We start from the raw sequence: 10,521 nt of genomic DNA on the forward strand, positions 1-10,521 counted from the left end.
CCGTAGAAAACATTATACGCACACACCTAGACAGAAAGCAAAATCAACCAACAAAAGTAAATACATCTCACGAATCAAAAAATCACGAAACCATATACTACTACATACCATATATTTCTAACATCAGCAGAAAAATAACCAGCATTTGGCAAAAACTAGTAACAAAATATGACATTCCAGTTAATACCAAATTTATTCAAAACCAGGCACAAAACTGAGGTGTATACTATGTAAAACCTACACTGACAAACACAACACCAACATTATTTATAAAATACAATGTGATAACCGCCACGACTTCTGTATTGAGAAACAAGTAGAAAATGGAAACCAGATTCAAAGAACATAAAAGTCACCTTCACACGTTTTCAAACACTACAAGTCAAATAAACACAAAATAACCATAGAAGACACTCAAATACTAAATAAAGAAACAAACATAAACAAAGCAAAATTAAACAAACCTTATTTATACAACAACTTAAACCAAAAATAAACCAATACAAAGGAACATTTTTATACCTATATTAATATAATATAATAATAAATTAAAATAATATAATAAATAATAATAATAAAATAAATAATATAAAATTATATATTCAAACATCTAAGCCCGCCCTCTACATTCCGACACTGTTACACAACCCGTTTCAAACATATGGTCAGCTTCCGGTCAGTTACCTCTTCCTTTCTTTGTGAACCTGACGATGACCGAAGAAGGTCGAAACGTTGTTCGCTCTTCTATGTAAAATATTTACTCAACCCAAACGTTTTTACATGTATAGAAATAAAAACTGTTTTTCTGGAAGACCAACTGTTCCGTGAATGATTGGTTTCGACATGGTATAATTTACTTAGTGGTGCTTTCACAAATCTCGTATCTCAACTTCTACATACTGAATTCTAGGCCATAACCAAGTCCTGCGAGACTTCTCATTGACGTCACCAGATGGAAGCATTAGGGCTTTTCTGAACTAACTACTGTTTCAGTTAACATTTGTGCACGTTCGCGAACCTTGGAGATGAGCAAAACATAAACACACTTTACCAACTCTCTCGAGCTCACTTGTTGACCAGCACGTGTACGCCTCTGCTGTTAATTACGTGGTTTTTGTTTTATGGAAGATTTGAATTGGTTTGGTTTTGAATTTCACGCAAAGCGACATAAGGGCCATCCCTAATTTAGCAGTGTAAGACTAGAGGGAAGGCAGCTAGTCATCATCATCCACCGCCAACTCTTGGGCTACTCTTTTACCAACGATAGCGGGATTGACCTTACATTATAACGCTCCCATGGCTGAAATAGCGAGCGTGTTTGATAGGACAGGGATTCGAACCCGCGACCTGCAGATTACGAGTCGGGTGCCTTAATCACCTGGTCATGCCTGTACCCAGCGACTGCAAACTCATTACCAACGAACAATGGGATTGACTGCCACTTTGTGAATCCCTCCGTCACCACTGAAGGGGTGAACATTTTGGTGTGACGGGGTTTCGAATCCGGGACTTTCAGATTGCGAGTCGAGATCCCTCTTAACCACTGGAAAGATTGAGAATAATTGCACCCTTTGTTAATAGAAAAAACAGAAATTTTGAAAAAAATATCTTGAGGCATTACAAGCATTAATCAAGCTCTGGGATCAGTAGTGAAAGAAGTTGGTTTGTTAGGTGTTAGAAGCAAAGCTATACAATAGCCTTACCTGTGTTGAACCACGGGTATCGAAAACAGAGTATCAACGCAATAAGCCTTCAAATTTACCGCTGAGTCACTGAGAAGAGAATGTGCCTTATCCATCGCAAGTATCGAAACTCGAATTTTAGCTTTACATCGTTAGATCTACAAAAATCACAAGTGGTTTTTAACTGTACATAACATTTTAAATACATATTAAAGATAAATCTTATTCAATCACTGTTACGTCATTTGATAGAAATCTTAAGGCTAAATATTATGTAACACGAGTATCATGGCTGAAAAATCATGTCAGGCTTAAACACCGAACACCTAAAACACTTTATGTTACAAAGTGGAAATTGAATGTTACCAGTTAAGTGTATTTGACTACGGTGTTAAACACCGAACACCTAAAACACTTTATATTACAAAGTGGAGATTGAATGTTACCAGTTAAGTGTATTCGACTACGATGTTAAACACTCAACAACCCTCACATAAAACACTTTATGTTGTAAGGTGGAGATTGAATGTTACCAGTTAAGTGTATTCTACCACTTAGTTATCCACCTAACACTTCCCACTTAAATACTTTATGTTGTAAGGTGGGGATTGAATGGAACGAGTTAGGTGTATTCAACTATGGTGTTAAACACCCAACACCCCTCACTTAAATACTTTACGTTACAAGGTGGATATTGAATTTTACCAGTTAAGTGTATTCGACTATGGCGTTAAACACCTTCCCTAAAAAAAATGTTACAAGTTGGTGTTTCCATTATTGCAAACAAACTGTCAAAATAAACATGTAAGGGGCACGTTATTGGTTAGGTCTGCTGTCATGACTATAATATTACCAATTAGAAACTCCTTCGACTTTGGAATGTTCGAAACTGTTTCAGTCTTTATCCAGGTCCTCCAGTCTCACTACGTGTTATCCAACAGAAGGATTAACTTGTTTATAAGTTTGTTTATAAGTGGTCTCTTTAGAAAAGCCCCTTCACATAGTTAAATACCATATTCAGTTGTCCGTTCGTGAAACCTGTCATTTTTTCCACCACTTAAGACAATTTTAATACAAGCCTCGAAGTGTTTTATTTTTCTCTATGATGCTGGTTGTAAAAATAATAACATATTTGAAGGAGGTCCAACACATCCCAGGATATTCTACCCTCATAAAGAGTAGGTCACATGTTCAGATGTGAACGTTTTGAACATCACAATGGAATATTTCATGGGTATTTAAGACTTCATCAATCAGCAGTTGGTGTTTACAGGAGATAAAGAACAGCTCCTAACTCAAATTGTCACTGATCTTTTGTATGTACAATTCTATTATACAAACAAATACTAGGAGTACAGTCCGAAACATATCTATATTAATGTTAAATTAATTAATGTTAGAAGAGAAATCATCAAACGCTGACTTGGTCAGTCTGGTAGATAAATGTACGTTACCTACAGTAATGCTAAGTGTTCTCAGTGGTCAGTCTGGTAGATAAATGTGCGTTACTTACAGTAATGCTAAGTGTTCTCAGTGGTCAGTCTGGTAATAAATGTACGTTACGCACAGTAATGCTAAGTGTTCTCAGTGGTCAGTCTGGTAGATAAATGTACGTTACTTACAGTAATGCTAAGTGTTCTCAGTGGTCAGTCTGGTAATAAATGTACGTTACGCACAGTAATGCTAAGTGTTCTCAGTGGTCAGTCTGGTAGATAAATGTACGTTACTTACAGTAATGCTAAGTGTTCTCAGTGGTCAGTCTGGTAATAAATGTACGTTACGCACAGTAATGCTAAGTGTTCTCAGTGGTCAGTCTGGTAGATAGTATACAGTATGCTAAGTGTTCTCGTTAGTCTGGTAATAAATGTACAGTAATGCTAAGTGTTCTCAGTGGTCAGTCTGGTAATAAATGTACGTTACGCACAGTAATGCTAAGTGTTCTCAGTGGTCAGTCTGGTAATAAATGTACGTTACGCACAGTAATGCTAAGTGTTCTCAGTGGTCAGTCTGGTAGATAAATGTACGTTACGTACAGTAATGCTAAGTGTTCTCCGTGTTTAGTTTGTTGATAAATGTACGTTACGCACAGTAATGCTAAGTGTTCTCAGTGGTCAGTCTGGTAGATAAATGTACGTTACGCACAGTAATGCTAAGTGTTCTCAGTGGTCAGTCTGGTAGATAAATGTACGTTACTTACAGTAATGCTAAGTGTTCTCAGTGGTCAGTCTGGTAATAAATGTACGTTACGTACAGTAATGCTAAGTGTTCTCAGTGGTCAGTCTGGTAGATAAATGTACGTTACGTACAGTAATGCTAAGTGTTCTCAGTGGTCAGTCTGGTAGATAAATGTACGTTACGTACAGTAATGCTAAGTGTTCTCAGTGGTCAGTCTTGTTGATAAATGTACGTTACGCACAGTAATGCTAAGTGTTCTCCGTGTTTAGTTTGTTGATAGATAAACGTACGTTACGCACAGTAATGCTAAGTGTTCTCAGTGGTCAGTCTGGTAGATAAATGTACGTTACGTACAGTAATGCTAAGTGTTCTCAGTGGTCAGTCTGGTAATAAATGTACGTTACGCACAGTAATGATAAGTCTTACCAGTGGTTGGTAGATAAACGTACGTTACGACAGTAATGCTAAGTGTTCTGTGAACTGTTGATTATACGCACAGTAATGAAACGTACTTGTTTACTTTCAGTGGGTCAATAAATGTACGTTCTACACTTGTCTAAGACTCTAATGCTAAACGTTTTACTGATGACGAGATAAACCGTTTCAGTAATGTGTTCTGTTCAGTCTGGTAGATAAACAATACGCACAGTAAAAGGAATTATTCACAGTTAAGAATATACATTTCATTATTTGATAAACAAACAATAAAACAAGTGTTGCAGTGGTCAGCAAGCAGATAGCGTTAAATATGCGTTCCCAGTTTATGAAAATACAAGAATTACTGTTCCAGCTGAAGTGTTGTAGATAAATGTACGTTACACAGTATGCTGTGTTTTCAGTGGTAGTCCACGATAAAGTACGTTACTAACAGTAATATTAAGTTCTGTCAGTTCCAGATAAAGTACGTTACGCACAGTAATGCTAAGTGCAGTGGTCAGTCTGGTAATAAAACAAACAAACAAATCCATATGTTCCATTCCAGTGCGTTTTACATAAACAGTCGTTATTGGTGTTCCGTATATAAAAGTGTACGGAAATGAACCGTGAAACGTTGCTAACATGTTATACTAAAAGCAGCTCAGAGCATATTAATGGGTTTCTATGAAATGGCAAAGCTAAACAAAACAATATGTGTACTCGTCGAGAGTTTTGTTACAATGAGGCAAGTAAAGCAAAGCAGGAAACAATTCAAGGTTGTAAAAACACATGTGATTTAGTTAGGTTGTAAAAACACATCTACGTTACCAGATCATATAGTTAGCATGTGATTTAGTTAGGTTGTAAAAAACACATCTACGTTACCAGATCATATAGTTAGCATGTGATTTAGTTAGGTTGTAGAAACACATCTAGGTTACCAGATCATATAGTTAGCATGTGATTTAGTTAGGTTGTACAAAACACATCTAGGTTACCAGATCATATAGTTAGCATGTGATTTAGTTAGGTTGTAAAAACACATCTACGTTACCAGATCATATAGTTAGCATGTGATTTAGTTAGGTTGTAAAAACACATCTACGTTACCAGATCATATAGTTAGCATGTGATTTAGTTAGGTTGTAAAAACACATCTACGTTACCAGATCATATAGTTAGCATGTGATTTAGTTAGGTTGTAAAAACACATCTACGTTACCAGATCATATAGTTAGCATGTGATTTAGTTAGGTTGTAGAAACACATCTACGTTACCAGATCATATAAATCTTAGTGAATGTTTCGAGTTATCTTTGTTTGTCAGTACATTTTCTATTACTAAATCTAAGTGAGTGTTCCAAGTTATCTTTGTTTGTCAGTGCATGTTCTATTACCAAATCTTAGTGAGTGTTCCAAGTTATCTTTGTTTGTCAGTGCATGTTTTATTACCAAATCTTAGTGAGTGTTCCAACTTATCATTGTTTGTCAGTGCATGTTCTATAACTATATCTTAGTGAATGTTCCGAGTTATCTTTGTTTGTCATTGCATGTTTTATAACTAAATCGGAGGGTCGCGGGTTCGAATCCCCGTCGTAACAAATATGCTCGCCTTTTCAGCCGTGGGGGCGTTATAATGTGACTATCAATCCCACTATTCGTTGGTAAAAAGAGTAGCTCAAGAGTTGGCGGTGGGTGGTGGTAATTAGCTGCCTTCTCTTTAGTCTTACACTGCTAAATTAGGGAAGGCTAGCACAGATAGTTCTCATGTAGCTTTCCGCGAACATCAGAAAACAAACTTCACAGTTATTTAGACGTACACGATGAACATAGTCCTGAGTATCTCTGTTCAATGAATATATATTTAAGAATTATAAATCAAGTTGGCCACCATGCACTAGACGTTTAGAACTAGTATAATATTCATAGCTTGTTTTCTTTCTTTTTTCATTAAATATACATATATATATAAATAGATTTAAAATAATAATAATAATGAAGAAATATAAAAGAAAAAAAGGAAAAAACATAAATAAAAGAGGGCAAGTTAAGACAATATATGGACATTGCCAGAAAAGGGCCGGAGTATTGTGGGCTACTCTGACCCTAAAGCACGACAACTTCAACATAGTAATAGCCGACACGAAAGTTGGTGATGCAGGAAGAGGTCTTTTGCATCTGACCCTCCTGGGTATCTAAAATCCAAGATACCCAAATACCCACAAAGAAGAAGCGAACCAGTTATTTAGATATTGTAAAATTTGTAATAAATTACAATATTTTTAATAACGTTGATATACTGCCACAAAAATTAATAGTTAATGAATTTAATAAAGAAGTGTTACAGAAAATTATTCTGTAATAAATATAAAAACGTATTAAATAAATACAAAGAAAGTAAAATCAGAGAAATTGTACTGACAATTATTTTTAGTTAAAAATAAGGTCATATTAGAGCTTGGCACTACTTTATGCGGATGTACATCTTAAGTCGCATATAAAAGCATGACAGACACAGTAAAGTATCACTTTAATGATATCGTGTTAATGCCTTTACCATATTGGGGGCAGGAATGCCAATTTCAAGAGGTAAGTTTTATCTTACCTATCACCAGATGTCAGTACCTTATTTTATTTATTTATTTTAATATTTCTATGTTCATCTTATTCTTATTTTAACTTGGGAGAGCAGTCGCCTTCCCACAACCGTCTGCAGGCAGTGAAGGGTGATTAATATAGATGTGAGACATTGTGGGTTCGAGCACCCACATCTCGCTCTCTAATTTTCTTATGCGAGACTAGCGAATTGGAGGTTAAGACTGATAGACAATGTATCCCCACCGCAATACGGGTCCTACAATTTCGGCCACTTTCAAAACCTAGTGTTATTTGGGATTTTATAATCCCACGTTGTAGCTTGTATCCTAGGGGCCTTACTAAAAATATGCAGCGTATTTTATTTCATGTTTATGTGTTTTGTTTATAGCTTGCAAATTTACGGTTATAATATATATATATATAAATATATCATATATATAAATCATGTGTTCAACACTGTTTATGATTTTACACGTCTAACACAATTTTTCGAACTTAGATAAACAATGTATCAAAGAATACTAGATATTTAAATAATACAAAATATATACTTCTCTTCTATCATCATTATAATTAACTTTTAAATTTTTCTTTGTAAGAAGCGAACCAGTTATTTAGATATTGTAAAATTTGTAATAAATTACAATATTTTTGATAACGTTGATATACTGCCACAAAAATTAATAGTTAATGAATTTAATAAAGAAGTGTTACAGAAAATTATTCTGTAATAAATATAAAAACGTATTAAATAAATACAAAGAAAGTAGAATCAGAGAAATTGTACTGAAAATTATTTTTAGTTAAAAATAAGGTCATATTAGAGCTTGGCATTACTTTATGCGGATGTACATCTTAAGTCGCATATAAAAGCATGACAGACACAGTAAAGTATCACTTTAATGATATCGTGTTAATGCCTTTACCATATTGGGGCAGGAATGCCAATTTCAAGAGGTAAGTTTTATCTTACCTATCACCAGATGTCAGTACCTTATTTTATTTATTTATTTTTAATATTTTTATGTTCATCTTATTCTTATTTTAACTTGGGAGAGCAGTCGCCTTCCCACAACCGTCTGCAGGCAGTGAAGGGTGATTAATATAGATGTGAGACATTGTGGGTTCGAGCACCCACATCTCGCTCTCCTAATTTTCTTATGCGAGACTAGCGAATTGGAGGTTAAGACTAATAGACAATGTATCCCCACCGCAATACGGGTCCTACAATTACGGCCACTTTCAAAACCTAGGATAGATTTTATAATCCCACGTTGTAGCTTGTATCCTAGGGTCCTTACTAAAAATATGCAGCGTATTTTATTTCATGTTTATGTGTTTTGTTTATAGCTTGCAAATTTACGGTTATAATATATATATATAAATATATCATATATATAAATCATGTGTTCAACACTGTTTATGATTTTACACGTCTAACACAATTTTTCGAACTTAGATAAACAATGTATCAAAGAATACTAGATATTTAAATAATACAAAATATATACTTCTCTTCTATCATCATTATAATTAACTTTTTAAATTTTTCTTTGTAACGTAATTTATCCACGTATTCTAACACAACAAGTGTTATTTTACTTTGTAACGTAATTTATCCACGTATTCTAATACAACAAGTGTTATTGTACTTTGTAACGTAATTTATCCACGTATTCTAATACAGCAAGTGTTATTTTTCTATCACCTTTGACCGTTTATGTTTCTTCAACAAATAGGGGTTTCCTGGTTTCTAAGACAACACACGTGAAGGTTTGTGTAAAGTAATGCACACATTTATGTTTTACGAAGGCATAAATTACGTATTTAAGCACAACATTCTTTGTGTGTTTAACATATGTGCTTCTATTTTAACATAATCTTTAGAAGACCCTAATAAATAATAATGTTATCACACTCAAATAATCAAGTACTAGATACGTAAGCGAACGTCTTCGTTTCACGCTAAACGACTCCAGTGAGCTTTATTACATTTCGGGACATCGGAAACATTAAGTTGAAAATGGCTGATCTAAAACCTACTTTATATGTTTGAAGTAAAGCTAATTATCATTTCCGCCATTTTTATACCTATTTTAGTCTTTTATTTCTTATAACAATACGATGAATTATTGGATAGTGACGAACCTTTTCGAACCTCATCTGTGATATCTATTGATTGATTCCATATTTAGTCTCCTAGCTTCTACACGACGTTCATTATACACACTCTAATGACAACGGTTGTTACGATGTTTTAACAAAACACTACCAATAAATCTCTTCTGGGTTATAAGTAAATATATAATAACATAGTGTAATATTGGAAGCGTAACAAAATACATCAGTGTACTATTGCACTAATAATAAAGAATGTTTGATTTTATTCAATTCAATAATCAGAAGTCTGCAAATACAATATGTATCTAAGTGATTCGATTCTTACTATAACAACAGTTTATTCAGAAGAGACAGCGGTTTATCTCTGCATAATCCTTATCTGGATAGTTAAGACTTACCTGAGGTGCAGCACAAATTATGCTGGTAAGCCAAGCACAGGACAACATTATCTTACTTCTCCGATTGGCGTCGTTAAGTTTTAGAGGATGGACGATGGCGAAGTATCTATCGAGACTGATGCACACCAGAACCATGGACGAAAGATACGGACCAAAGGCTCGAAGGAAAAGCATAACCTTGCAGACCAGAGTTCCTGCAATCCACTCGACCGTGACACGCCAGGAAATTTCGAGGGGTATCATAACAAAGGTGACAATAAGGTCCGCAACGGCCAAGTTTAACATCATTAGTTTGACGGGGGATTTTCTCTGACGGTTTCTGAGCAAGCTGATGAAGACAGGAAGGTTGCCAGTCGCAGCTACGACAAACAGTATGCTGTACAGAGATATTTCCCTCACACTCTCTTCGTTAAAGGTCAAGTAATAGGGTAGTATCGTAGTCTCGTTTGTTTTGTTGTCCTCGACAAACTCGCAGTTTGTCAAGTTCGGGTTAATAGCTTCACATCTCCAAATCCCTGGTACCTCACCCATGACACCTTAATATGTGTCTCTCTTTGTTTACACTGTAGTAACAATACTTGGATTCCAGAGGTAACAACTGTGAAATAAGCTATTGAATATGGTTTGTCCGGGACTGAGGAAATGAACACTTCACAAACCTTACAAACAAGTTTCAATTATTCGTCTAAACCGTATTCACTCTGAGAAATAATTTGAACATATGTTATATCTCGCAAAACGACCTTTCTCAAACGAAGCACATGCGAAACTCAAGTCGCGACAATTTCATACACCGACAAAATCAGCGCCAACGCCTATTGGACGAGAAACGAATACAGTGCTCCAATTTAAAGCCGGGAAAACTCCACGGAGCAGCTCGACTCCACCACAAAACAGGTGCGCAGTATAATGAATACATGAGATGTTAACGTATTTCACGTTATAAAGGTTCACAATATCAGATACATGAACTCCGAATTAAATCATGATACGTAGATGTACAGTGTCATATATACACGAATTAAGTAGACAATATCAGATATACACCAGCTCTCAGAAACTGTTAAACACAGGAGTTTCATGTGTGACAACTCTTATTACCCCAGTGCTATCACGTAAGTCAGCTCATA

At 35.2% G+C, this 10,521-nt stretch overlaps 1 pseudogene; it reads right to left on the reverse strand.

Annotated features, from left to right (window-relative positions):
* Positions 1 to 1,667: 1,667 nt before the first annotated feature.
* Positions 1,668 to 9,922, reverse strand: LOC143240581 (adipokinetic hormone/corazonin-related peptide receptor variant I pseudogene; annotated as a pseudogene).
* Between the last annotated feature and the right edge of the window lie 599 nt (positions 9,923 to 10,521).

This window comes from Tachypleus tridentatus, chromosome 13 (assembly GCF_004210375.1).
Source record: "Tachypleus tridentatus isolate NWPU-2018 chromosome 13, ASM421037v1, whole genome shotgun sequence".
In the NCBI taxonomy this organism is placed as follows: domain Eukaryota; kingdom Metazoa; phylum Arthropoda; class Merostomata; order Xiphosura; family Limulidae; genus Tachypleus; species Tachypleus tridentatus.